The sequence below is a fragment of the Giraffa tippelskirchi genome, chromosome 13 (genome assembly GCF_054371585.1).
Source record: "Giraffa tippelskirchi isolate mGirTip1 chromosome 13, T2T-mGirTip1v1.2.pri, whole genome shotgun sequence".
Lineage (NCBI taxonomy): Eukaryota > Metazoa > Chordata > Mammalia > Artiodactyla > Giraffidae > Giraffa > Giraffa tippelskirchi.
This window is the reverse complement of record NC_137287.1, coordinates 89,544,683-89,571,421: the sequence shown is the minus strand read 5'-3', so window position 1 is coordinate 89,571,421 and position 26,739 is coordinate 89,544,683. Positions and strand designations below refer to the sequence as shown.

At 42.3% G+C, this 26,739-nt stretch overlaps 1 protein-coding gene across 9 annotated transcripts in view; it reads right to left on the bottom strand.

Moving 5' to 3' along the window:
• The window catches only part of DIP2C (DIP2 acetate--CoA ligase C (putative)), a 302,006-nt gene that overhangs the window by 190,929 nt on the left and 84,338 nt on the right, over positions 1-26,739 (bottom strand). The gene's annotated exons all lie outside the window — the stretch shown is intronic.

The window sequence follows — 26,739 nt, the reverse complement described above, 5'->3', positions numbered from 1 at the left end:
TGCAGAATTTTTCCTCACTTAAATGTATTTCAAACCATTTTCTCTTGCTTCCAACTAGCTTTTCAAATTCTCATTAATAAATAGTCCACTCAGGAATATTCTAGAAGCTGAGAAGATTGAAGAGTGAATATAATCATGACAGACCAAGAAGCATTCTAACAATGAGTAGAATCAGCAGTGATGAAGAAAAAAGAGCCCTCTGGTGGTTTTTGACTGCCTACAAGGAATAAATACAGTCATGATTCACATAGACTTGTGTACAACCTTAGGAAAAGCCTACCACCTAGCATGGACTGCGCCAACCTGCAGGAATCTCCTGCCAAGACTCTTCTCACCTGCTGCCTGTGGACCACTAGGGCCCTGGAACTCACTGGACAACCACACAGGGCACTGCCTCTGTACCAATGGTGTCTACCTTTAGGAAATCACCCCAATATTCAGATGTCCTTGTACTTCCCCAAATTCCAAGTCAAACACTTAACTCAGCACACACATCACTCAGGGCTCATAGGCCACTGACAGCGGCCAGACTGCTCTTCCTGGAACTCCCCACAGGCTGGCTCTTCTCACGTGGACAGTTCTCAGGTCTGCTCTGGGGCTGCTGTTCTTTTCCCCATTCATAAAGACTGAAAGCAGTGACTACTTTTTATTTGTTCTTTCGTGAGAGTAACACTCACTCTTCAAATTTACTGAATCCTAAAAAAACAAAAAACTCAGGCCAGTAGCATCTGTATGTCTATCCCATAAACCTCCCCGAAAATAACAGAATTTACCAAACTAGGTTAAATCAATCTCCAGGAGAAAATGACAACACAACTATGTTAAACTTTTCTCAAAATCTAAGTTGAGGGTTAGCAAACTAGAGCTGGTAGTCAAAAAAACCCAGGTGTCCAGGAGCCCCAAAACTGCTCAGTTACAGTTTACTCAAGCTTTGAAACAACAAAAGAATTGGTCCCTGTAAGTTAGTCTGGGTGGACCTATTACAGGGAAGAACATTTTCAAAGTTGAGAAAACACTAGTCAGTTCAGTTCATTCAACTCAGTTATGTCGGACTCTTTGCGACCCCATGGACTGCAGCACGCCAGGCCTCCCTCTCCATCACCAACTCCTGCAGCCTGCTCAAACTCAGGTTCATTGAGTCCGTGATGACATCCAACCATCTCATCCTGTCATCCCCTTCTCCTCCTGCCTTCAGTCTTTCCCAGCATCAGGGTCTTTTCCAATGAATCAGCTCTTTGCATCAGGTGGTCAAAGGATTAGAGCTTCAGCTTCAGCATCAGTCCTTCCAATGAATATTCAGGACTGATTTCCTTTAGGATTGACTGGCTTGATCTCCTTGCAGTCCAAGGGACTCTCAAGAGTCTTCTCCAATAACACAGTTCAAAGACATCAGTTCTTCGGGACTCAGCTTTCCTTATGGTCCAACTCTCACATCCATGCATGACTACTGGAAAACCCATAGCTTTGACTATACAGACCTTTGTAGGCAAAGTAATGTCTCTGCTTTTTAATATGTTGTCTAGTTTTGGCATAGCTTTTCTTCCAAGGAGCAAGCGTCTTTTAATTTCATGGCTGCAATCACCATCTGCAGTGATTTTGGAGCCCAAGAAAATAAAGTCTCTCACTGTTTCCACTGTTTCCTCATCTATTTGTCAAGAAGTGACAGGACCAGATGCCATGATGTTAGTTTTTTGAATGAGTTTTAAGACAGCTTTGTCACTCTCCTCTTTCACTTTCATCAAGAGGCTCTTTAATTCCTCTTCACTTTCTGCTATAAGGGTGCTGTCATTTGCATATCTGAAGTTATTGACATTTCTCATGGCAATCTTGATTCCAGCTTGTGCTTCATCCAGCCTGGCATTTCTCATGATGTACTCTGCATATAAGTTAAATAAGCAGGGTGACAATATACAGCCTTGAAGTACTCCTTTCCCAATTTGGAACCAGTCTGCTGTTCCATGTCTGGTTCTAACTGTTGCTTCTTGACCTGCATATAGATTTCTCAGGAGGCAGGTCAGGTGGTCTGGTATTCCCATCTCTTTCAGAATTTTCCACAGTGTATTGTGATCCACACAGTCAAAGTGGAGAAGGAAATGGCAACCCAGTCCAGTATTCTTGCTTGTAGAATCCTATGGACAAAGGAGCCTGGTGGGGTACAGTCCATGGGGTCGCAAAGAGTAGGACATGACTGAGCGACTAACACACACACACACCGTCAAAAGCTTTAGCATAGGCACTGAAGCAGAGATAGAGGTTTTTCTGGAATCCTCTTGCTTTTTCCTATGATGTAATGGATGTTGGCAGTTTGATCTCTGGTTCCTCTGCCTTTTCTAAAACCAGCTTGAACATCTGGAAGTTCTCAGTTCATGTACTGTGAAAGGCTGGCTTGGAGAATTTTGAGCATTACTCTGCTAGCATGTGAAATGAGTACAACTGTGCAGTAGTCTTAACGTTATTTGGCATTGCCTTTCTTTGGGATTGGAATGAAAACTGAATTTCCAGTCCTGGGGCCACTGCTGAGTTTTCCAAATTTGCTGGCATACTGAGTGCAGCACTTTCACAGCATCATCTTTTAGGACTTGAAATAGCTCAGCTGGAATTCCACCACCCTCACTAACTTTGTTCGTAAGGTCCACTTGACTTCACACTCCAGGATGTCTGGCTCTAGGTGAGTGATCACACTATTGTGGTTATCTGGGTGGTTAAGATCTTCCTTGTATAGTTCTTCTGTGTAGTCTTATACCACCTAAAATGGAATCGTCTAGGATGTGCTCTAACTGAAGATGGTAAAAATATGTATAGAAAAAAAAGACTCAGATGAACAAGTTTATCATATAAAAAGCAAAAATTTAGGGTGTTGAAGGACCACAGTATTCATTGCATTGTTTACTAGCAGGTGTGCTGTTGGAACTGTTTTGATCTCTCATGTTTTCTGGAAGGAACAGGATCACATGAACTTCACCAACTCTGAGGACAAGACTACATTCAGGCTTTGGTCTCCACCATCAGCTCCATCCCCTCAATCATGGATCCTGCTTTGGCCCACCTGTCCCCTTTCCCTGCATCATGGCTGGGAAATCCCACATGCAGTTAAGGGACCACCACAGGGCTCCCTCGTGTGTTTCTCCTCTCAGGTCTTGGTCCTCTTTAAACGCTGATTACCCATACATATTGTCTAGTATTTTCTTTGAGGTGCAAAGAACTGTAATTCCACCTTGGCTGGAAGCTGAAGTCCCTGTAACACACACATTAAGCTACAGCATAGCCTAGAGCCAAGGGTACCAGCTCAGAAGGCAGGCACTTGTGTTAAAACCTGTCACTTCACTTTGTCATCTACTGCAAGTGCCCTTTCAGCCTCAGTTTCCTCATCTATAAAATGAAGACAATACTAGTATTTACCTCTTGAGGTTTTTTTGAGGATTTAGTGAGTCAATACACCTAACCACTGAGAACACTGCCTGACACAGAGTATTTGGACCAAATACTGGTGACATCCACCCATCTGATTCAGCATTTCACAAGCATATAGGCAAAAACAAAAACACCAGGTATTTTCCAGCCTGACTTGATGGAAGACTCAAACAACCAGACAATACAGTCATTCTATTCTCTTTTTGACCTTCCCCTTTATCATACTGAAGCAAAACTGCATTACAACTAGGTAAGCTCAACTGTCTACTGCAAAACCTTGAAAAGCAACGCCTTTTTAAGGATGAATAGAATAAAAAAACACTTTTGATCCCCTTGCCTGTCACAAATTTCACTTCTTCTATTGAAAGAAGGCATGAGGCTGCCGTACCTGCAGGTGTAGGACTGTAACATCACTCCTGGAGGTGGGGCAGTGGGGTGCGGCGTCAGAGAGAGGGACCCCAAGGACACCCCTACCAAGGGCAGCTGAGCCAGCTCAAGTCTGCATTCGCCCCTGGTCAGCATCAGGCCCCTAAGTGCCCACAGCAGACAGAGTAATGTCTTCTGTCAACAGACAACGCACAAACAGTCACAATCACATACTCTGTGCAGAGCAGCACACTGGAATATGTGCATGCCTCCAAGCTTGAAAAGAGTTTCACCCACTCAAGGACCAATTCAGTTCACTTCAGTCACTCAGTCATGTCCGACTCTTTGCGACCCCATGGACTGCACCACACCAGACTTCCCTCTCCATTTATGGTAGATATAATGGTCATCTGAGTTAAATTCACCCACTCCAGTCTGTTTTAGTTCACTGATCCTAAGATGTCAATGTTCGCTCTTGCTATCTCCTGTTTGACCACTTCCAATTTACCTTGATTCATGGACCTAGCATTTCAGGTTCCTATGCAGTATTGTTCTTTACAGCATCGGACCTTACTTCTATCACCAGTCACATCCACAACTAGGTGCTGTTTTTGCTTTGCCTCTGTCTCTTCATTCTTTCTGGAGTTATTTCTCCACTCTTCTCCAGTAGCATATTGGGCACCTATTGACCTGAGGAGTTCATCTTTCAGTGTCATTATCTTTTTGCCTTTTCATACTATTCATGGGGTTCTCAAGGCAAGAATACTGAAGTGGTTTGCCACTGCCTTCTCCAGTGGACCACGTTTTTTCATTACTCTCCATTATGATCCGTCCATCGTGGGTGGCCCTACACGGCATGGCTCATAGGTTCACTGAGTTAGAGAAGGCTGTGGTCCATGTGATCAGTTTGATTAGTTTTCTGTGATGGTGGTTTTCATTTTCTATCCTCTGATGGATAAGGATAAGAGGCTTAAGGAAGCCTCCTGATGGGAAAGACTGACTGGGAGGGAGGGTGGGGAGGGACTAGGTCTTGTTCTGATGGGCGGGGCCATGCTCAGTAAATCTTTAACACAATTTTCTGTTGATGGGCAGGGCTGTGTTCCCTGCCTGTTCTTTGACCTGAGACCAAACTAGGTGGAGGTAATGAAGATAATGGTCACCTCCTTCAAAAGGCCCTGTGCACTCACTGCTGCACTCAGTGCCCCCAACCCTGCAGCAGGCCACCGCCAACCCACGTCTCTGCTGGAGACTCCTGGACACTCACAGGTAAGTCTGGATCAGTCTCTTGTAGGGTCTGCTCCTTTCTCCTGGGTCCTGGTGTGCACAAGATTTTGTTTGTGCCCTCCAAGAGTCTGTTTCCCCAGTCCTGTGCAAGTTCTGGTGGCTCTCTGATGGGGTTAATTGCAACCTTCTCCACGAGGGCTTATGCCATACCCAGGTCTGCTGCACCCAGAGCCCCTGCCCCTGTGGCAGGCCACTGCTGACCCGTACCTCTACAGGAGACATTCAAAGGCAGGTCTGGCTCAGTCTCTGTGGGTTCTGTGGGTCCTGGTGCCCACAAGGTTTTGTTTGAGCCCTCTGAGCATCTCTGGTGGGTCTAGGGTTTGATTCTAAATGCAATTTCACCCCTCCTACCATCTTTCTGGGGTTTCTCCTTGCCCTTGGACATGGGCTATCTTTTTTGGTGAGAATCAACATTCTCCACACAGTAAGTCACTATTTGGACTTTTAAATAATCTATATTTGACATGAAGTGAAACTGCCTTCAACTAGAATCAGCACAGAAAAATTTTCCTTCTTAGTTCTGGCTTTTTAAACAATGAATGAGGATTAATCAGTTTTTCCAAGTATAAAAGAAAGCATTTGAAGTTCAAGCTAAGAGTGTGGAGGAATAGGATGGACAGACCACGTTCTCCCCCACAAATTCACCGAAAGATCATTTGAACGCTGAGCAAGTTCCACAAAACAACTTCTGAATGTTGGCAGACACCATGCACCCAGAAAGGCAGCCCATTGTCTTTGAAAGGAGGTAGGACAAAATAGAAAAGATAAAAAGAGAGACAAAAGAGTTAGGGATGGAGATCCATCCCAGGGAGGGAGTTGTGAAGGAGGAGGTTTCTAAACACCAGGAAACCCTCTCACCGGCAGGTCTGTGGGGAGTTTTGGAATCTCAGAGGGCAACACAACCAGGAGGAAAAACAACAAAAACCCACAGATGACACACCTAACCACAACTCCCAGCAGAGAAGTAGCCCAGACGCTCAAGTCCGGCACCAGCAAGCGGAGGTTGAACAGAGAGGCATAGGGTGCATTGCTTAGGGTAAGGACTAGGCCTGAATGCCCTGAGGACAATCTGAGGGAGCTAACATGAGACAGCAACCCGAACTGTGGGATAGTCAGAGAGAGAGTTAAAAAAAAAAAAGAAGAGAAAGAGAGAGAGAACTTTCCCGGGAAAGCTCTAACCTAAGGCACTGCTGGGCCCGCTCACAGAACAAAGGACTGAGCGAATACCAGAGGAGAGCTAGGCAGCTGTGGACCAGCCCATCCCCCACAGGAGGCAGAGAGGCAGGCGGGCAACAGCCAGAGTCGGAGGGTGAGGGGCAATCTCGGCCCCAGAGACAGCATCCTCTACCAAACTGCAAGCAGGCTCCCAGTTGCTAACCAAGTCCTCCTGGGATCCTGGACGGTTGACATCCACCAGAAGGTCCACAGTCAGAGATCAGCTCCCCAGAGGAGACATACGGCACAACTGAGACAGTGCTCTCGCTGCACACCCAGGAAACCGAGCAGCTGGGACCAGGGAGGTGGTTAACACTCGCCACCCACCTGGGGAGAGTGCACTTGCCAAGCACCTGGTCGCTTGAGCTGCTCGGATCTGGGAAGGGCACAAAACTCAAGCCCAACCAAGTCTGTGCCTTTGTGGAGTACCCAAGAACCTGAACCTGAGCGGCTTTGACCTGGGAAGTGCATGCAACCCAGGACCCACTTTAGACAGTTCCCCTGCAGAACAACCTGGAGCCTGAGCAGTGTAGGCCGGGAAAGCACAAATGCTGTGAGCAGGAGCAAACCCAGTGTGGCCCAGGCACTGCAAGCACTCCACATACACACCAGTAATATTCGTTTGCAGTGTTCCTCCCTCCCTGCAGCACAACTGAACAAGTGAGCCTAAATAAGTGACCACCTTTGCTCCCTTGTGTTAGGGCGGAAATTAGACACTGAAGAGACTTGCAAACAGAGGAAGCCAAAATACACAAAGAGGGAATCACTTTGGATCTGACAGGTTCAACAGATTAAAATCCTGTAGTTAGCACCAACTACGTTGGAAGGGGCCTATAGACCTTGAGAAGAAGTATAAGGTGGGAACAAGGAACTACCTGAAACTGAACTGACCCCACACTGCCCTCAAGAGCTCCAGAGAAATTCCTAGATATATTTTACTTTTATCATTTTTAAAAAAATTTTTAATGTTTTTATTTTTAAGTTTGTTATTACTCTTTAATTTTTCACAATTCATTTTTATAACCTACTATTACCTTGAAAAAGAAAAGACCCTATTTTTAAAGCAAATTTCATATATATTTTTTATAATTTTTGTGATTTTGTTTTGTTTTTTTAATATTGTAGTTTTGAGAGTCTAACCTCTACTCTAGATTTTTAATCTTTTCTTTTTAGTATTTGTTATCAATTTTGTACCTTTAAGAATCCAATTTTCAGTACCCATTTTTACTTAGGAGTGTGATTACTGGCTTCGGTGCCCTCTCCCCCTTTTGACTCTCCTTTTCCTCCTCCAGGTCACCTCTATCTCCTCCTTCCCCCTTCTCTACTCTACCCAACTCTGTGAATCTCTTTGGGTATTCCGGGCTGTGGAGAACACTTAGGGAATTGATTACTGGCTAGATCCGTCTCTCTCCTTTTGACTCCCTCTCTTCTCCTCCTGGTCACCTCTATCTCCCTCTCTTCTCTTCTCTTCTCCATGTAACTCTGTGAACCTCTCTGAGTGTTCCAGACTGTGGAGAGCACATAGGGAATTGATTACTAGCTAGACTGCTCTCGCCCCTTTTGATTTCCCCTCTTCTCCTCCTGGTCACCTCTACCTTCCTCCTCCCTATTCTCTTCTCCATGTAACTCTATGAACCTCTCTGGGTGTCCCTCACTGTGGAGAATCTTTTCTCCATTAACCTAGTTGTTTTATCATCGGTGCAGTATGGATGGAGAAGTCTTGAGGCTACTGTAAGAATAAGACTGAAAGCTAGAAGCAGGAGGCTTAAGTCCAAAACTTCAGAACACCAGAAAACTCATATGACTCCAGGGAACATTAATCGACAAGAGCTCATCCACAAGCCTCCATACCTACACTGAAACCAAGTTCCATCCAAGAGCCAAAAAGTTTCAGAGCAAGACATACCAAGCTAATTCTCCCACAACGCAGGAATATAACCCTAAGCATTAAAATGCAGGTGGCCAAAAGTCACACCAAACCCATAGATACCTCAAAACTCACTACCGGACACTTCATTGCACTCCAGAGAGAAGAGATCCAGCTCTACCCACCAGAACACTGACGCAAGCTTCCCTAACCAGGAAACCTTGACAAGCCACTCATCCAACCCCACCCACAGGGAGGAACCTCCACAATAAAGAGGAACCACAAACTTCCAGCATACAGAAAGGCCACCCCAAACACAGCAATCTAAACAAGATGAAAAGGCAGAGAAATATTCAGCAGGAAAAGGAACTTGATAAATACCCACCAAACCAAACAAAAGAGGAGGAGATAGAGAGTCTACCTGAAAAACAATTCAGAATAATGATAGTAAAAGTGATCCAAGATCTTCAAAACAAAATGAAGTTACAGATAACAAGTCTGGAGACAAAGATAGAGAAGATGCAAGAAATGTTTAACAAGGACCTAGAAGAAATAAAAAAGAGTCAAACAATAATGAATAATGCAATAACTGAGATCAAAAACACTCTGGAGGGAACCAACAGTACAATAACAGAGAGAAGATAGGATAAGTGAGGTGGAAGATAGAATGGTGGAAATAAATGAAGCAGAGAGGAAAAAAGAAAAAAGAATTAAAAGAAATGAGGACAACCTCAAAGACCTCTGGGACAATGTCAAATGCCCCAACATTTGAATCATAGGAGTCCCAGAAGAAGACAACAAAAAGAAGGGCCATGAGAAAGAACTAAACAGACATTTCTCCAAAGAAGACATACAGATGGCTAACAAACACATGAAAAGATGCTCAACATCACTCATTATTAGAGAAATGCAAATCAAAACCACAATGAGGTATCATTTCACACCAGTCAGAATGGCTGCTATCCAAAAGTCTACAAGCAATAAATGCTGGAGAGGGTGTGGAAAAAAGGGAACCCTCTTACACTGTTGGTGGGAATGCAAACTAGTACAGCCACTATGGAGAACAGTGTGGAGATTCCTTAAAAAACTGGGAATAGAACTGCCATATGACCCAGCAATCCCACTGCTGGGCATATACACCGAGGAAACCAGAATTGAAAGAGACGCGTGTACCCCAATGTTCATCACAGCACTGTTTACAATAGCCAGGACATGGAAGCAACCTAGATGTCCATCAGCAGACGAATGGATAAGGAAGCTGTGGTACATATAGACAATGGAATATTACTCAGCCATTAAAAAAAATACATTTGAATCGGTTCTACTGAGATGGATGAAACTGGAGCCCATTATACAGAGTGAAGTAAGCCAGAAAGAAAAACAACAATACAGTATACTAATGCATATATATGGAATTTGAAAGATGGTAACGATAACCCTATATGCGAGACAGAATAAGAGACACAGATGCATGGAACAATTTTATGGACTCTGAGGGAGAAGGTGAGGGTGGGACGTTCTGGGAGAATAGCATTGAAACATGTATATTATCATATGTGAAACAGAACACCATTCCATGTGCGATACATGAGACAAGGGCTCAGGGCCGGGGCAATGGGATGACCCAGAGGGATGGGATGGGGAGGGAGGTGGGTGGGGGGTCCAGGAAGGGGAACACATGTAAACCCATGGCTGATTCATGTCAATGTATGGCAAAAACTATTACAATATTGTAAAGTAATTAGCCCCCAACTAAAATAAATAAATTTATAAAATTAAAAAAAAAAAAAAGAAGGGCCATGAGAAAATGCTTGAGGCGATAACAGTTGAAAAATTCTCCAAAATGGGGAAGGAAATAGCCACCCAAGTCCAAGAAACCCAGAAAGTGCCAAACAGGATAAACCCAAGGCGAAACACCCCAAGATACATATTAATCAAATTAATGAAGATCAAATACAAAGAACAAATACTAAAAGCAGCAAGGGAAAAACAGCAAATAACACACAAGGGGATTCCCATAAGGATAACAGCTGATCTTTCAAGGGAAACTCTTCAGGCCAGAAGGGAATGGCAAGACATACTTAAAGTGATGAAAGAGAAAAACCTACAATCCAGATTACTGTACCCAGCAATGATCTCATTCAAATATGAAGGAGAAATCAAAAGCTTTAAAGACAAGCAAAAGCTGAGAGAATTCAGCACCACCAAACCAGCTCTTCAACAAACAAATGCTAAAGGATCTTCTCTAGACAGGAAACACAGACAAGGTGTATAAGCTCGAACCCAAAACAACAAAGTAAATAGCAACAGGATCATATTTATCAATAATTACCTTAAATGTAAATGGGTTGAATGCCCCAACCAAAAGACAAAGACTGACTGAATGAATACAAAAACAAGACCCCTATATATTCTGTCTACAAGCTGCTGCTGCTAAGTCGCTTCAGTCATGTCCAACTCTGTGCGACCCCCTAGACGGCAGCCCACCAGGCTCCTCCGTCACTGAGATTCTCTAGGCAAAACACTGGAGTGGGTTGCCATTTCCTTCTCCAATGCATGAAAGTGAAAAGTGAAAGTGAAGTCACTCAGTCATGTCTGACTCTTAGCAACCCCATGGACTGCAGCCTACCAGGCTCTTCTGTCCATGGCATTTTCCAGGTAAGAGTACTGGGAGTGTCTACAAGAGACCCACCTCAAAGGACACATACAGACTGAAAGTGAAGGGCTGGAAAAACATATTTCACACAAATGGAGACCAAAGGAAAGCAGGAGTAGCAACACTCACATCAGATAAAATAGACTTTGAAATAAAGGCTGTGAAAAGAGACAAAGAAGGACAATACATAATGATCAAAGGATCAACCCAAGAAGAAGATATAACAATTATAGATATATATGCACCCAACATAGGAGCACTGCAATATGCAACGCAAAAGCTAACAAGTATGAAAGGGGAAATTAACAGTAACACAGTAATAGTGGGAGACTTTAATACCCCACTCACACCTATGGATAGATCAACTGAACAGAAAATTGGCAAGGAAACACAAGCTTTAAATGATACAATGGACCAGTTAGACCTAACTGATATCTATATGACATTTCACCCCAAAACAATGAATTTCACCTTTTGCTCAAGTGCACATGGAACCTTCTGCAGGATAGATCACATCCTGGGCCATAAATCTAGCCTTGGTAAATGGAAAAAAAACTGAAATAATTCCAAGCATCTTTTCTGATCACAATGAAGTAAGATGAGATGTCAATTACAGGGAAAAAAAACTATTAAAAATACAAACATATGCAGGCTAAACAACACGCTTCTGAATAACCAACAAATCACAGAAGAAATCAAAAAAGAAATCAAAATATGCATAGAAACAAATGAAAATGAAAACACAACAACCCAAAACCTATGGGATTCAGTAAAAGCAGTGCTAAGGGAAAGGTTGATAGCAATAAAAGCTTACCTCAAGAAACAAAGAGAAAAATCAAATAAATAATGTAACTCTACACCTAAAGAGCTGGACACAACTGAGCGACTAAACTGAACTGAACACCTAAAGCAACTAGAAAAGGAAGAAATGAAGAACCCAGGGTGAGTAGAAGGAAAGAAATCATAAAAATTAGGGTAGAATAAATGAAAAACAAAGGAGACCATAGCAAAAATCAACAAAGCTAAGAGCTGGTTCTTTGAAAAGATAAATAAAATAGACAAACCATTAGCCAGACTCATCAAGAAAAAAAGGGATAAGAATCAAATCAACCAAATTAGAAATGAAAATGGAGAAACCACAACAGACAACACAGAAATACAAAGGATCCTAAGAGACTATCAGCAACTATATGCCAATAAAATAGACAACTTGGAAGAAATGGACAAATTCTTAGAAAAGCATAACTTTCCAAAACTGAACCAAGAAGAAATACAAAATCTTAACAGACCCATCACAAGCACAGAAATCAAAACTAATCAGAAATCTTCCAGCAAACAAAAGCCCAGGACCAGATGGCTTCACAGCTAAATTCTACCAAAAATTTAGAGAAGAGCTGACACCTATCCTACTCAAACTCTTCCAGAAAATTGCAGAGGAAGGTAAACTTCCAAACTCATTCTATGAGGCCACTATCACTCTAATAGCAAAATCAGACAAAGATGCCACAATAAAAGAAAACTACAGGCCAATATCACTGATGAACACAGATGGAAAAATCCTTAACAAAATTCTAGCAAACAGAATCCAACAACATATTAAAAAGATCATACATCATGACCAAGTGGGCTTTATCCCAGGGATGCAAGGATTTTTCAATATTAGCAAATCAACCAATGTGATACACCACATTAACAAATTGAAAGATAAAAACCATATGATTATCTCAATAGATGCAGAAAAAGCCTTTGACAAAATTCAACATCCATTTATGATTAAAAAAAAAAAACCCTCCAGAAAGCAGGAACAGAAGGAACATATCTCAGCATAATAAAAGCCACATATGATAAACACACAGCAAACATTATCCTCAATGGGGAAAAACTGAAAGCATTTCCCCTAAAGTCAGGAACGAGACAAGGGTGCCCACTCTCACCACTACTATTCAACATAGTTTTGGAAGTTTTAGCCACAGCAATCAGAGCAGAAAAAGAAATCAAAGGAATCCAGATTGGAAAAGAAGAAGTAAAACTCTCACTGTTTGCAGATGATATGATCCTCTACATAGAAAACCCTAAAGACTCCATCAGAAAATTACTAGAGCTAATCAATGAATATAGTAATGTTGCAGGATATATAATTAACACACAGAAATCCCTTGCATTCCTATACACTAACAATGAGAAAACAGAGAAATTAAGGAAACAATTCCTTTCACCATTGCAAAGAAAAGAATAAAATACTTAGGAATAAATCTACCTAAAGAAACAAAAGACCTATATATAGAAAACTATAAAACACTGATAAAAGAAATCAAAAATGACACAAATAGATGGAGAAATATACCATGTTCTTGGATTGGAAGAATCAATAGGGTGAAAACGAGTATATGACCCAAAGCAATCTATAGATTCAATGTAATTCCTATCAAGCTACCAACGGTATTTTTCAGAGAACTAGAACAAATAATTTCACAATTTGAATGGAAATACAAAAATCTCGAATAGCCAAAGAAATCTTGAGAAAGAAGAATGGAACTGGAGGAATCAACCTGCCTGACTTCAGACTATACTACAAAGCTACAGTCATGAAGACAGTATGGTACTGGCACAAAGACAGAAATTTAGATCAATGGAACAAAACAGAAAGCCCAGAGATAAATCCACGCACCTATGGACACCTTATCTTTGACAAAGGAGGCAAGAATATACAATGGAGAAAAGACAATCTCTTTAACAAGTGGTGCTGGGAAAACTGGTCAACCACTTGTAAAAGAATGAAACTAGAACACTTTCTAGCACCATACAGAAAACTCAAAATGGGTTAAAGATCTAAACGTAAGACCAGAAACTATAAAACTCCTAGAGGAAAACACAGGCAAAACACTCTCTGACATAAATCACAGCAGGGTCCTCTATGACCCACCTCCCAGAGTAATGGAAATAAAAGCAAAAATAAACAAACGGGACCTTATTAAACTTAAAAGCTTTTGCACAATGAAGGAAACTATAAGCAAGGTGAAAAGACAACTTTCAGAACAGGAGAAAATAATAGCAAATGAAGCAACTGACAAAGAATTAATCTCAAAAATATACAAGAAGCTCATGCAGCTCAATTCCAGAAAAATAAACGACCCAATCAAAAAATGGGCCAAAGAACTAAACAGACATTTCTCCAAAGAAGACATACAGATGGCAAACAAACACATGAAAAGATGCTCAACATCAATCATTATCAGAGAAATGCAAATCAAAACCACAATGAGGTACCATTTCATGCCAGTCAGAATGGCTGCTATCCAAAAGCCTACAAGCAATAAATGCTGGAGAGGGTGCGGAGAAAAGGGAACCCTCTTATACTGTTGGTGAGAATGCAAACTAGTACAGCTACTATGGAGAACAGTGTGGAAATTCCTTAAAAAACTGGAAACAGAACTGCCAAACGACCCAGCAATCCTACTGCTGGGCATACACACTGAGGAAACCAGAATTGAAAGAGACACGTGTACCCCAATGTTCACTGCAGCACTGTTTACAATAGCCAAGACATGGAAGCAACCTAGGTATCCATCTGCAGATGAATAGATATGAAAGCTGTGGTACATATACACAATGGACTATTACTCAGCCATTAAAAAGAATGCGTTTGAATCAGTTGTAATGAGGTGGATGAAACTGGAGCCTATTATACAAAGTGAAATAAGTCAGAAAGAAAAACACCAATACAGTATACTAACGCATATATATGGAATTTAGAAAGATGGTAACGATGACCCTATATGCGAGATAACAAAATAGACACAAATGTAAAGAACAGTCTTTTGGACTCTGTGGGAGAAGGTGAGGGTGGGATGATGTTAGAGAATAGCATTGAAACATATATATTACCATATGTGAAACAGATCACCAGTCCAGGTGATGCATGACACAAGGTGCTCAGGGCTGGTGCACTGGGATGACCCTGAGGGATGGGATGGGGAGGGAGGTGGGAGGGGTGTTCAGGATGGGGAACACATGTACACCTATGGCTGATTCATATCAATGTATGGCAAACACCACTACAATACTGTGAAGTAATTAGCCTTCAATTAAAATAAATTAATTAATTAAAAAAATAAAAGGCGGCATTTTCCACAGACTACTACCCTGATAAACACCTAGAATTTAGAACTTTAGAATTCACATGTACTAAAGCAGTAAAATGTAAAATTCTGCTTTTTCCAACTTGCTACAACCAAGTTATGTTTCTAAGAGCATATTATCCAATACACTTAAATTTCAAACTCCTAGAGTCAGAGTCATTCAAAATCTAAAAGATGGAAGCACAGTTACAACCACATTTGTATAAACCAACAAGAGCACAGAGAAGTTAAACATTTGAGTTATACATACTTCAACTGGGCACACTGATATTGAAGAGTGGAGGGCAATTACTAATAGCTCCAGAAAGAATAAAGCAGTTGGGCCAAAGTATAAATGACACTCAGTTGTGGATGTATCTGGTGGTGAAAGTAAAGTCCGCTGCAGTAAAGGACAATATTGCACAGAAAGCTGAAATGTTAGGTCCATGAATCAAGGTAAATTTGACATGGTCAAGCAGGAGATGGCAAGAGTGAACATCCACATCTTAAGAGATCAGTGAACTAAAATGTATAGGAATGGGTGAATTTAATTCAGATAACAATTATATCTACTACTGTGGGCAAGAGTACCTTAGAAAAAATGAAGTAGCCCTCATAGTCAATAAAAGAGCCCAAAATGCAGGATTTGGGTGTAATCTTAAAAATAACGGAATGATCTCGGTTCTATTCCAAGGCAAACCATTCAATATCACAGTAATGCAAATCTATCCCCCAACCCCAAAGAAGGTGAAGTTGACCAGTTCCATGAAGACCTACAACACCTTCTAGAACACCAAAAGAAAAAGAAAAAGATGTCCTTTTCATCATAGAGGATTAGAATGCAGAAGTAGGAAGTCAAGAGATACCCAGAATAATTGGCAAGTTTGGCCTTAAGAGTATAAAATGAAGCAGGGCAAAGGCTAACAGAGTTTTGACAAGAGAATATGCTGGTTATAGCAAACATCCAACAACCCAAGAGACAACTCTACACATGGACACCACCAGATGGTCAACATCAAAATCAGACTGATTATATTCTTTTCAGCCAAAGATGGAGAAGCTCTATGTAGTCAGGAAAAATGAGACCTGGAGCTGACTGGCTCAGATCATGAGCTCCTTATTGCAAAAGTCAAGCTTAAATTGAAGAAAACAGGGAAAACCACTAGGCCATTCAGTTCAGTCGCTCAGTCGTGTCCGACTCTTTGCAACCCCATGAATTGCAGCACGCCAGGCCTCTCTGTCCATCACCAACTCCTGGAGTCTACCCAAACCCATGTCCATCGAGTCAGTGATGCCATCCAACCATCTCATCCTATGTCATCCCCTTCTCCTCCCGCCCCTAATCCTACCCAGCATCAGGGTCTTTTCCAATGAGTCAACCCTTCACATGAGGTGGCCAAAGTATTGGAGTTTCAGCTTCAACATCAGTCCTTCCAATGAACACCCAGGATTGATCTCTTTTAGGATGGATTGATTGGATCTCTTTGCAGTCCAAGGGACTCTCAGGAGTCTTCTCCAACATCACAGTTCAAAAGCATCAATTCTTCGGCGCTAAGCTTTCTTCACCATCCAACTCTCACATCCATACATGACCACTGGAAAAACCATTCAGGTATGACCTAAATCAAATCCCTTATGATTACACAGTGGAGGTGACAAATAGATTCAAGGGATTAGGTCTAGTAGACAGAGTACCATAAGAACTATGGACAGAGGTTCGTAACATTGTACAGGAGGCAGTGACCAAAATTATCCCAAATAAAAAGAAATGTAAGAAGGCAAAGTGGTTGTCTGAGGAGGCTTACAAGTAGTGGCAAAAAGAAGAGTGAGAAGCAAGAAACAAACGGAAAGATATACCCATCTGAATGCAGAGTTTCAGAGAATATAAAGGAGAGATAAGAAGGCCTTCTTAAATGTACAATGCAAAGAAATAGAGGAAAATAATAGAACGGGAAAGACTAGAGATCTCTTCAAGGAAATTGGGCATATCAAGAAAACATTTCCTGCAAGGATGGGCAAGAAAGGACAGAAATGGTAAGGACCTAACAGAAGCAGAAGAGATTAAGAAGAGGTGGCAAGAACACAAGAAGAGCTATACAAAAAAGGTTTTAATGACATGGATAACCACAATGGTGTGGTCACTCACCTAGAGACAGACATCCTAGAATGCGAAGTCAAGTGGGCCTTAGGAAGCACCACTATGAACAAAGCTATAGTGGAGGTGATGGAATTACAGTTGAGCTATTTCAAATCCTCAAAGATGATGCTGTGAAAGTGCTGCACTCAGTATGCCAGCAAATTTGGAAAACTCAGCAGTGGCCACAGGACTGGAAAAGGTCAGTTTTCATTCCAATCCCAAAGAAAGATAATGCCAAAGAATGTTCAAACAACCCATACAATTGCACTCATTTCACATGCTTGTAAGGTTATGCTCAAAATACTTCAAGCTAGGCTTCAGCAGTACATGAACTGAGAACTTCTAGATGTTCAAGCTGGGTTTAGACAAGGTAGAGGAATCAGAGATCAAAATGACAACATCTGATGGATCACAGAGAAAGAGAATTCCAAAAATACATCTACTTCTGCCTCGCTGACTACTCTAAAGCCTTTGACTGTGTGGATCAAAACAAACCGTGGAAAATTCTTAAAGAGATGGGAATACCAGACCACCTGACCTGTCTCCTGAGAAACCTGTATGCAGTAAAGAAGGAACAGTTAGAATCAGACATGGAACAACAGACTCGTTCCAAATTGGGAAAGGAGTACATCAAGTTGTATATTTTCACTCTGCTTATTTAACTTATATGCAGAGTACATCACATGAAATGCCAGCCTGGATGAAGGACAAGATGGAATCAAGACTGCTGGGAGAAATACCAACATTCTCAGATACGCAGATGATACTACTTTAATGGCACAAAGTGAAGAGGAACTAAAGAGCCTGTTGATGAGGATGAAAACAGAGAATGAAAAAGCTGGCTTAAAACTCAACATTCAAACACTAGTATCACAGCATCCGATCCCATCACTTCACAGCAACTAGAAGGGGGAAAAGTGGAAGCAATGACAGATTTTCTTTTCTTGGGCTCAAAATTACTGTGGACAGTGACTGCAACCATGAAATTAAAAGGTGCTTGCTCCTTGGAAGGAAAGCTATGACAAACCTAGATAGCTTATTAAAAAAACAGAGACAACACATTGCTGACAAAGGTCCATATAGTCAAAGCTATGGTCTTTCCAGCAGTCATGTGCACATGCAAGAGTTGGACTATAAGGAAGGCTGAGCATGGAAGAATTGATGTTTTCAAACTGTGGTGCTGGAGAAGACTGTTGAGAGACCCTTGGACTTCAGGAGATCAAACCAGTCAATCCTAAAGGAGATCAACCCTGAATATTCATTGGAAGGACTGATGCTGAAGCTCCAAAATTTTTGGCCACCTGATGCAAAGGGCCGACTCATTGGAAAAGACTCTGATGCTGGGAATAATTGAAGGCAAAAGCAGAAAGGGATGACAGAGGATGAGATGGTTAGATAGCATCACCAACTCAATGGACATGATCAGAGCAAACTCCAGGAGACAATGAAGAACATAGGAGCCTGGGAAGCTGCAGTCCGTGGGGTCACAAAGAGTCAGATATGACTTAGCAACTGAACAACAAATGACAACCATATTGCTGAATCAGAAATAAGAAAGAAACCACTGATCAGAACACTCATTTAAAAGAACCATGTCTCTGACTTCGTTTTAAAGTCAGGATCATTTTAAACACATGATCCTGCATTTTCTGGTGTGGGAGTGCTCTTATTACTGTCCATGAAGATCTACATTCTAATGCCACTGGAACTTCATTATGGAGCAAAGGAGCAGAGATAATGTCTGTTTCACAACTGGACCACATTTTCAGGGATTAAAAACTTTTAAAACTCAATACTTCCTTTCAGGGTGTTTTTATATTAAAACTCTGAGTCCAAAAAAATGCAGTTTACATTTCTGCTTAATCTAAACAGCTTTATCATAATATTTGCTAATCTTAAAACTACAATGACTACCATTTATTAAAAGCCTACTGTCAGAAATCTTACATTTTTCCATTTAATGTGTTTACAGTGCAAATATGTGCATTTTTCTTCAGAAGGCACACTATTGTCTGTTCATTATATGCAACCACAATTAGCCAAGAGGAGACACAACAAAACCTTTCACTTCTGTGGTTGCCTTTCTCTTCTGTGAAACAGTATTCTGACATAAAAGGATCCTAACACTCTTGCTAGGACAAGGGCTAGGCCGGGCCGGGGGCTGGGGGCCAGCAGCAATTGCACTCATCTCACATGCTAGTAAAGTAATGCTCAAAATTCTCCAAGCCAGGCTTCAGCAATACATGAACCATGAACTTCCAGATGTTCAAGCTGGTTTTAGAAAAGGCAGAGGAACCAGAGATCAAATTGCCAACATCTGCTGGATCATCGAAAAAGCAAGAGAGTTCCAGAAAAACATCTATTTCTGCTTTATTGACTACGCCAAAGCCTTTGACTGTGTGGATCACAATAAACTGTGGAAAATTCTGAAAGAGATGGGAATACCAGACCATCTGACCTGTCTCTTGAGAAACCTGTATGCAGGTCAGGAAGCAACAGTTAGAACTGGACATGGAACAACAGACTGGTTCCAAATAGGAAAAGGAGTACATCAAGGCTGTATATTGTCACCCTGCTTATTTAACTTCTATGCAGAGTACACCATGAGAAACGCTGGGCTGGAAGAAACACAAGCTGGAATCAACATTGCCAGGAGAAATATCAATAACCTCAGATATGCGGATGACACCACCCTTATGGCAGAAAGTGAAGAACTAAAGAGCCTCTTGATGAAGGTGAAGGAGGAGAGTGAAAAAGTTGGCTTAAAGCTCAACGTTCGGAAAACTAAGATCATGGCATCTGGTCCCATCACTTCATGGGAAATAGATGGGGAAACAGTGGAAACAGTGTCAGACTTTATTTTTTTGGGCTCCAGAATCACTGCTGATGGTGACTGCAGCCATGAAATTAAAAGATGCTTACTCCTTGGAAGGAAGGTTATGGCCAACCTAGATAGCATATTGAAAAGCAGAGACATTACTTTGCCAACGAAAGTCTGTCTAGTCAAGGCTATGGTTTTTCCAGTGGTCATGTATGGATGTGAGAGTTGGACAGTGAAGAAAACTGAGTGCCGAAGAATTGATGCTTTTGAACTGTGGTGTGGGAGAAGACTCTTGAGAGTCCCTTGGACTGCAAGGAGATCCAATCAATCCATCCTAAAAGAGATCAATCCTGGGTGTTCATTGGAAGGTCTGATGTTGAAGCTGAACCTCCAATACTTTGGCCACCTCATGCGAAGGGTTGACTCGTTGGAAAAGACCCTAATGCTGGGTAGGATTGGGGGCGGGAGGAGAAAGGGCCGACGGAGGATGAGATGGTTGGATGGCATCACCGACTCGATGGACATGGGTTTGGGTAGACTCCGGGAGTTGGTGATGGACAGGGAGGCCTGGCGTGCTGCAATTCATGGGGTAGCAGAGAGTTGGACACGACTGAGCAACTGAACTGAACTGAACACTCTTGCTGCTCTCAGAGTTCACCTGGACTTTGAAACTCCCATGGAAAGCAAGAGGAAAATCAGTGTGGAGGGGATGGGACAGCAACTGCTTCTCCAGCCCATGTCCAGCTGCAGGCATCCACATGAGAGCTCCCCGGCATCCGAAGGCAGAGAAGGTGAGGATCTTATCACTGAGAAATGAAGTATGCCTGCCGTATCAAGAAACAAGGATGTCACAGTCATCAGCGATGCCACCCCTCAATGTGAGCTGGTGAGCCCTAAGGGCACTCAGGAAGGAAAACAATACCAGCCATCAGACTGCAGCCACTCCAGAAGGTGAGCCCCAAGGGAGTTCAGGATGAGAAAACATACAGGACGCTAGACCAGGCTAGCTGAGATGCATATGAAAGGAATGATTTCAGTGAGCCCAGATTCTTGTATCTTGCCATACAGAGAAAAGCACTGAACTCCTTAACTTGGGATATCTCGTTTTCTTTAACAATAATCTTTTGATGTTCACACTACCTATAATTCATTGCAGAACTTCATATAATCTGGCTCCTACCCTCTCCTCCTTGGAGCATTTCTCTCAGATTACTTGAGATGCTGTCTCCCAGATTGAAGTCATAAAAAGTCCCACCCAATAAAACACAGCTCTCAGCTTTTAGGTTGTGAGTATTTAAGTCAACACCGCAAAACCAACTCTTTAGAGTGGCTCAAACAGGAGCACAGCAGTGGCCTGTAAGTTTTAATTCTTCACCTGAAGGAATGCCCATGATCCAATAGCTAGTGCCACCCAAATCCTCAACGAGAACACTGCTCCATCTCTGCACCAATAACTCCATCAATGCTCCATCTCTGAATCAAGACTCAGGTTAGATAAATCCTATTTCATAAACCATGAAATGACCACCAAGCATGCCTAGAACTTGCTTGTTCCAGTGGTTTAAATTTCTTTTTATTTGTCTTTATTTGGAGGACAACTGCTTTACAATATTGTGTTGGTTTCTGCCACACATCAACATGAATCAGGCACAGGAATACATATATCCCCTCTCTCATGAATCTCCGTCCCATCTCTCACCCCATCCCACCCTTCTAGGTGGTCACAGAGCACTGGGTTGAGCTCCCTTGTCATACAGCAAATTCCCACTAGCTGTTTATTTTACATATGGTAATATGTTTCCATGCCACTCTCTCAATTTGTCCCACCCTTTCCTTCCCCCACTGTGTAAGTTTGTTCTCTCTGTCTGCATCACCATTGCTGTCCTGCAAACAGTTCATCAGTACCATTTTTCTAGCTTCCTATATAAATCTCTTTTGATAACTTACCTGTTTGGGCAAAGTAACTTTAGGTAAATGCAATTAATCAAACATATATTAGGCTGCATAGAATCTGAATCTGTGATTCTCAACATGGCCTGGGACCTCAGTAGAAATGCACACATTGGGCTATCCCAGACCCACCAAACCAGAAACTCAAACACTGGCCCAACAACAGTAACCTGAGTTTTAACCAGCCCCCTGACAATTGTGATCCTCCCAACAATGCTCACCAAAGTGGACAGACAGTAGACATTAACCAGGCTGCTGTTTCTCTTTGTCAAATGTGCTTCCCATAGCATCTGAATGTTTCTGGGAAAATTATTTTCAGCTTGGCTACCATTGAGCATCAGCATGATACAGAGAGAAGAGTTTCTGATCAAGGCTCAGAGCACTGAAGGGCGTCCGTGGCAGTCACCAAGTTCATGGAAGACGACACAGTGGTGACAGCACCCTGTAAACAAATGGAATGCTTGTGTGAATGGGCACACACCAGAGCCACCTGAGGTGAGGCAAGAGGAAGCATGTGTGTCACAAACAAAACAGCACTCCTGCTACCCTGGGGGGAGGGCCACTGGGAGTGAACAGTCAACAAAGCCCAGCATCAGGAACCTTCCCACATGCAAACAAGGTGGAAGGCAGGGAGAGGAAGGAAAACATAAGACATGTTGAAATCAGTTTGTTTTTTAGCTTTACTTTTTTCCCCAAGATCCCTAAAGAAGAGTAAGAATAATAACCCACTTGTGAAATCCAGAGTTGAAGCCCTAAATTAGGAGGAAAAGTGATTTTTCTACACTTCTCACAGATTCAAGTAAGAGCAAAAAATGGACCAATTACATAGGATTAAACTAGAAATTATGTCTTGTGACATATGTTTAGGAACAAATAAAGTTCCTTTCTGATCTAGACAAAGGCTGTGGATCTACTAGAATATTTCACCCAAGTACATTCGGCGTTTTCTTGGGCCTGCAACGGTGTAGCTACAGCATCCACTTGCAAGAGATACTAGCCTTGCAGAAAAAGGAGATATCTTTAACAACAAACAAACAAAAAACTGTGAAGTTTCAAAATCAAGCTGATCATTCTTAGCAGAAGTGATGAAGTAATTAAATGGGACCCCTGCTCATGATGAAATTAAAGATGAAACGTTTAAGTAAAATTCACTTAGGAGTCTGCAGACAATGGCCCCAGAGGGAGACCAGTGAGCTAAAACTGATGGCTACATTTTTTAAAGGTTTAAAAAACAAAGAAGAATATGCAACAGAGACCCATGTGACTGGCAAAGATAAAGCAGAAGGGGTGGCTGGCCTAGCTCCAGCCAGAAAGTTTTTTGTAAACTAATGTCACCCACCCCCAGCCTGACAGCCTGGAGGTAAGGACTTTTTGAGGAAGTACTCAATAAGTTACTGAATATTATTACTCCAACAACAACACATATAAGGAAATGGCGACCCACTCCAGTATTCTTGCCTGGAAAATCCCATGGACAGAGGAGCCTGGCAGTCTATAGTCCATGGGGTTGCAAAGAGTCGGACACAACTCAGTGACTAAACCACCAAAAAAAGAAATGTCACCAATTCTTTAAAACTAAGTGTGGGACATACAGGGCTGTGGTGGACATTGTGTGCTTGAAACAGATTTGATTTTTGTAAAAGCTGAAACAGGGGATGCAATTTCGCCAAGTAATAGTACAACCAAGTGGTTTAGTGATAAAGAATCTGCCTGCCAATGCAGGAGACGCGGGTTCGATACCTAGGTTGGGAAGATCCCTTGGCGAAGGGAATGGCAACTCACTCCAGTATCCTTGCTTGAGAAATCTTATGGACAGAGAAGCCTGGCGGGCTACAGTCTCTGGGGTCGCCAGAAGGGTTGGAAACGACTTGGCAACTAAAACAACAAAATGACTAGAGAAACGATGATCTATGATGGCAGAATATCTACTGTGTTCCTGTGTGAAAATAAACTCCAAAGTCAAATGAAGAACACCACCAGCCCAAGCAGAGTCTGGTCTCTCTGAGCAATTCATCAATCAGCTAATGATAACTAACAACATGAGTACTTTATAATCATTGCTCAACTTTACTTGGAGATCACTGCACAATGAAGTGAAGAGACTTGCAACTGGATGCTCTAAGAGACCAGTGTGAAACAGCATCTCGGATACCTTCAGGGCCTCCTCTAAGGAGTCCTCCAGAACTGCACGAAATGAGCCCAGAGGCCTGTTCTCTAAGTCAGGACTAGGGAGGAGACATAACACCCAGAAGCAGACAAGGTCCCCTTATTTAACAAATTTACCACAGTTCCATCCTTCTAGACTGCTGGACATTTTAGAGCAACCTGGGCTTTGTTCTCTACTTCTTCATTTTCATTTATCTACAAGTCAGTAAGTCTTGGCAGCCTGAGGACCCACTGTTTCTGGCATCAGACCTCTGTGTTTCTTCTACCTTAACCTAGGTTTTCAGATCTGATCAGCTCATCCCTGGATTATTTCAATAGCCTCTTAATGCCAATGACAGTGCCCACCACAGACCAGACTGTAACAGACGCCACTGTCGGGCTTTACCTTGAATGAGCAGACCAGGGCCCCAGATAAGTCCATGTTGCTTCCTGTGGTTCTGCACAGCTCCCCCATCATCCAGCCTACTGATGTCACTCATAGCTGCTGCCACTTACTGACTTTATATGCCAGAAAAGACGGGAAAAAATCCACATTCATCCACCTACTTAAGCTTCACAAACTCCTAAGGTATGTTTAATTTTGCCTATTTTATAGACAAGGAAACTGGATTTTAAACAAGCTAAATACACAGTCCAAAATGACACATGGGTTAAGGCCAGCAAATGCCCTTCTCATTCCAAGGTTGGGCAGTAACCTCTGCCCTGAGCCACTCCCCAGTCTTTACATTCACTGCTGTCTGGTATGAGCCCATCTTCCAGCCCAGCCTAATCACCACCTTTCCCAAAACACAACCTGCATCTCCTGTTTCCCTTAACCCTCTTCTAGAAGCCCACACATTCAAACTTCACCATCTTTCAACATAGGATCAAGCATCACTTCATTGAGAAGGTTCTCTGAAACCTAGACGTGACGCCTCTCCCCTCTAACTATATTCAGCTTGAGTCTGCACTTTTCTTCTTCCTTCATTACATGGATTCTCAGATATTCCTGTGAGGCACCATCCATCTGACTACAGTCCACTGAGAGCGGGACCTGCCTCCACAAATTCATATCCTGCCCAGAACACTGCCTTGCACAAGCTAAGCAATTAATTGTTGAATTACTATCAGCAAGATATTTCCATTCAAAGACAAGAAGATCACAAGGGCTTCAGTAAAAGAAAAAATTACATTTCATTAGTCATTCAAAATTACATTTACTGCATTATAATAAAAATGTACTATTCCTTATTTAGCTTTATTTAGTAAGAGGCTATTGTTTTCCAGTATAAAACTTTTATCAAAACTCCTGTACAGCAATGGTATCATACATCATCTCTGTTTGGCCACAATGTACCTGCACTAGCGAACAAAATACAAAGATTTTCTCCATCAACTCATGAGTCCAAAGCTGCCCAATCGCTCTGAAGAGTAAGAGACATTATTATTAGTCCATAAGATTCCCAGGTCATTGGAAAAGACCCTGATACTGGGGAAGATTGAGGGCAGGAGGAGAAGGGGGCAACAGAGAGAGGATGAGATGGTTGGATGGCATCACCAACTCAATGGACATGAGTTTGACAAAACTCCACGAGATAGTGAAGGACAGGGAAGCCTAGTGTGCTGCAGTCCACGGGGTTGCAAAGATTCGGACATGACTGAGCAACAGAACAGAAGATTCCCAGGGAGAAATCACTCATGTGGGCCATGATAAATATCATAAACTAAAAAGAATCCACAAGGAGGAGTGTTTTTCGTTCTGGTTGGACGTTATGAACGACAACTGTGACAACAATCTCTTTGGTGAAGATTCACACACGTTGAAGATCCGTATCAGTCACCCACTGCATGGGAGAGATGACAACGCATGTCTCCCTTCATCTCCCCTAGCAGCCTGTTGTTTCACACTGCCTCTGCTGGAAGGGGGCTCCCACAGACCTGCTGCAATCGGCACTTATCGCTGCTCAAGAGAAGTAACTTTTCAGTCCCCCTCCTCCTCTCCCTGTTGTTCTCCCCCTCCTTTTTTGCTGTCCTCCTCTCTCTGTTCCCCTGTCCCTCCCCATTCTCTTTCACCTTCTGTCCTGTGACAGGGTTTCTCAGTCCAAGTTAGCCAACTTACTTTCAGGGTCCATCAGGTTCACTACGGAATTTTTTTCATTCTGTGTTTTCACTGCAGTGATTATTTCTAACATTAATGTAACTATGTTCCAGCCCACCTGGATGGCTGCCTCATAATCATCTCCTGCCCTGCAATATCCACATCAGGAGTGCACAACTGCACAAGCAGCTCCACTTGCCAAGGTTGGTGGGGAGAAAAGCACATGGGAAGGAGGATATCTCCCACCACATTCAAGGTATAGGCAGCTCATTTTTTTCACAACTCATCATTTTATCATTAACTTGCAATTTGCTTTGGATCTACAGTTACAGAGGAGCTACAAGCATTATGGGATGTACATCTGATTTCATGTTCACAGCATATCAGCAATGTCATAATTCACTTCACAGCATATCATACTCTGCCTCACCACAGCTAACTATTCATCCTATCTTCCACTAAAATTCCCTATCTCCATCAGGGCAAAGGTTCCCATTCCAGCCAGCTCAGGGCTCTGCATGGCATGGCCACTCAGGAATGACCATTCAGAGCAGTGAATCTGCACTGTTTTTACACTGTCTGGGATCTGCTTTTTTGGAAGGCACATGTTCCAGTGACGACTGTAATAGCCCACACCACACTAGCTCATACTGGCAAGAACAATGACCTTT